General features: G+C 41.0%; 1 pseudogene; it reads left to right on the forward strand.

The window, feature by feature from the left end:
* Positions 1-1781: 1781 nt before the first annotated feature.
* LOC119272239 lies at positions 1782-3578 on the forward strand (annotated as a pseudogene).
* The last annotated feature ends 339 nt before the right edge of the window (positions 3579-3917 follow it).

The following is a 3917-nucleotide window of genomic DNA, read 5'->3' on the forward strand; positions in this document are numbered from 1 at the left end:
GCACATCCAGATTCGTCATCATTTTCTTTGAGATCATGTGTTGAAGGGCGACATCTCTATCGAGCATGTGAAGACTGAAGAACAATTAGTGGATATCTTCACAAAGCCCTTGGATGAGAAGAGATTTATTAAGTTGTGGTGTGAGCTAAATATTTTAGAATCTTTGAATGTTCTTTGAAAAGGACACACATCCTAACACTTATTGTAAGTGCATCTAGTGCCCCTTAGTGATTTTGGTGTATTGAAGACTTATAGGTTAAGGTACTGATGCATTTTTGAGTGTACACAAGTCTATAAGTCTATTAGGAGTTTGATATTTATAGTGAAAGTCGACCCCTAAAATTGAATGTCTTCATCTGAAGACTTTGGCTTTCTGTAGACTTTGAAAGTGAAGAAATTGGTGTGCCCGTGAAGACTTGATATTCATGCGAGAAATATAAAGCGTGAAGACTTTTGTTTTTGTAGCTTCATTTTCTCTTTCTTGAGTCATAGGAAACACCATACTGTTAAAGGGGTTCGAGGAAAAACTAAGGATAAGTTTCCAAGTGATTCTTATCTCAAAATCCTACACCTACCAATCCTTTCGAGTGAAGCCATTGGAAATCTCATAGAGTTCAGTCAATTTCTTCGGTGACAGAGACGAAGATCTTCTGGTCTCTGAGGAATTTGTTCTGACTAGGGAGTTAGGAATTCGCCAGTGCGGATTGCTTACAAGTGAGGAACATGGTAGCCCCGAGAAATTTGATAGATCAAATATCCGACCGTTGTTGTGCTATGCGCCAGCTATCCCAAAATATCTACCCACCTAACGGTCATATCATTGAAGGGCATTTATGTCTTATCATGTCGGGTTGCTCCCTAGGCTATAAATAGCCGCCCTCTACAGCCACTAGCTGGTGGGCTGCTCCGCGAGAAACTGACACTTATCATTGAGAGCATCCCATCCTCCGAGGACTTTGAGCGAAAATCATCAAGTGAGGAAAAACCCAAACCCAAACACCTACAAACCCAAAGTGATTGAGCATCACTGAAGAGATTGTTCCTGTGTCGAACCGACGCTTGTTAACTTTGAGGATTGTGCATCCTCCAGACGGTTAGGCGTTATGGTCTAGAGCATCCAAGAGGAAATTGTGGACCGCCGAGTGACCGAGTCTGTAATGGTTTGGAAGTCACCAAAAGACTTACCATGAGTGATTGGGCGAGGTCTGTGTGACCTTAGACCAAGGAGAATACGGTGAGGACTGTGTGTCGAAGACTGTTTGTCCTCAGGTTTAAATACCTAGCCGCTCCAACCAGACGTATGACTGTCACAGAAGTTGGAACTGGTCTATCAAACCACTATCTTCACCGAGCTACTAGTTCTATTTCTTCAACCCTTTCATTTCCACATTTCTGTGTAGAAGTAATTGATCATTACTGTTTGAAGAATTTGACTGAAGACTTTCTCGATTTCCTCAATCCGAATTCTTTGGTTACATTGTCTTCAGTCTGCTTATCCTGTGTTTACGCTACTTGTACTCTGTGCTTGTTTTCATTTCATCATGATGACTGTGCTACTACTCTGTTATGTTTGCATCTGAGTACGTATTCTGCTGCTAAGTAGTTCGTTGCTTAGGAATTTCCTCACCCTGAAATTCCTCAGTGATGAATTTGTAAAAATCACCTATTCACCCCCTCTAGTCGATATAACGCACTTTCAATTGGTATCAGAGCTAGGTACACCCTGGTTCTGTGTGATTTTGGTTTAACCGACTGGAGTTTTAGTTATGTCGACCACAGGAATGAACAAAGTGACATGCCCCATCTTTGACGGTCATGATTATCCCAAGTGGAAGGCCATGATGAAGCACCTCATGGCGATGAACAGTGAAATGTGAACCGTCACTGAGACTAGTCTTACCGATCTATGTAAGATGGCTGAGGCTGATGATATTCACAAGTACACTCTACTTAACCTCACGGCGAAGGACATCATATGCTCTTGTTTGTCCCAAAATAAGTTCAGGAATATTGTGCATATCGGCCATGCAAAGCTTATCTGGGACCGACTCTCTGAGGTCTATGAAGGTCATCGAACTCGTCATGATCCCTGGTTTGAGGATTTCAAGGAATCGCTGAAGACTATGACTTTTGATCCAGAATCATCATCCTCTGCACCATGCCTTATGGAAAAAGGTGCCAAGGTAACTGAATGCTACCTATCCGAGTCTAGTGATAATGAATCTGGTGATGAATTTGGACCCAGCTATACCAAACTTGCTTCCCTTTCCACTATACAACAAAGAGCTTTGGAAAAAGTTCAAATCATGCTAGATAAGAGCGATGATATGTTGGGTGAGGAAATGGACCAAACTCAAACCTTGACTAATAATCTTCAGAGACTTCACTACAAGTTTGATAACCTTCAAAGTCATCATAAGACTCTCTTATCTGATCATGAGAAGCTTTATTATGAATTTCTTCAAAGAAGCAAGATCTTGAAAAGCTAAGGGTGAGTTATGAAGATCTTCAAAAGGACCATGATTTATTGCTTTCTCAACAGATCAGTGCTGCTCAGGAAGAATTCATTCCACCATGTTTGAAATGCATTGAATGTGAATCTGCTAATTTTTTAGCTGAAAGTTCAAATGCTTCTATTGCTGCAAATTCTTCAACTGTCTCTGCTATCAAAAATTCGTCATCCGAGGATGCTACTAGTATCACTGACAATGCAGGGTTGAAGGAATTGTATGTGACATGCATGTACAAAAGCCTAAAAGGGCATCAGGCTCTTTGTGATGTGCTTAAAAAGCAGATCCTCAACTGGAACCCTCGGAAAGAGGGTATTGCCGTTGAGAGGAAACTTAATGCTGATGGGACATACTGGAAACCTGAGCAGTATCCCAAAACCTCATGGGTTGCTGCAAAGGGACCTGCCGTATATCCATCCACTTTATCTAGCTTTACATGTGAATCTTCATATTCTTCCGATGAGTCATTTGACTCCAACTATAAATTGTTCAAAAATCAGAATGGTGAAGTATTTGCTAGATATGTTGGAACTAACTACAGGAACGGTCCTCCTATGAATAAAATATGGGTTCCCAAAAGGTGCCTTGAAAGTCTTTAGGTGAATGTCATCATGACACCACCGGGGAAGAATAGGAACCCCAGATCAAATTCTTCATATGGATCCAAGTCCTCATATGGACCAAATTACTCACGGGATCAAATTCCTCATATGGATCCAGATCTTCATATGAACATCATCATGCTAACACTTCTGTTTTGCAGGGAAGATCTAAGGGTTATGATTGTGTGCATTATTCTTCAAATCATTATGGTCATAAGTCCTCGAAGAATTTCTTCGCTTATTCATATGCTTACTCTAACCCCTCTTCTGTGAAATGAAGTGGATTGGCTTCTATGCCACCTTTCTCTTATGGACCTCACAGAATGATGAACTCTTTGCCACCACTCCTGATGTGGGTGGTGAAGAAAAAGAACTAATCTCTTATGAAGGGTCAGGTCTCCGGACGAACTTAAACGTCTGAAAAATTTGCTGGAGATCTAAATATGCTTGAAAGGATGCAAGGTAATCATGAAGAAATGAATTCTCATTTCTTGTCCTCATACTGCTATATCTATTCTACTGCTTGATGAAATTGATCTGATGAATTTTATGTCATATACTTCACTGCTGAAGTATTTGAGTTCGTAATACGCACTAATTCATCTGCAGGATGATCAACCCAAAGCCACTGAGTGGGTCCACGACAGTGGTTGTACAAATCACATGACTGGTGACATGAACTTATTGATGTACACTGCCTTATCTCCATCGCATCTGAAGCATATCACCTACGCTGACAAAGGCAAAAGCAAGGTATTGGGTCTAGGTAAGGTTGCGATCTCAAAGGATCGACACATGGACAAAG

The sequence above is a fragment of the Triticum dicoccoides genome, chromosome 3A (assembly GCF_002162155.2).
Source record: "Triticum dicoccoides isolate Atlit2015 ecotype Zavitan chromosome 3A, WEW_v2.0, whole genome shotgun sequence".
NCBI classification, from domain to species: domain Eukaryota; kingdom Viridiplantae; phylum Streptophyta; class Magnoliopsida; order Poales; family Poaceae; genus Triticum; species Triticum dicoccoides.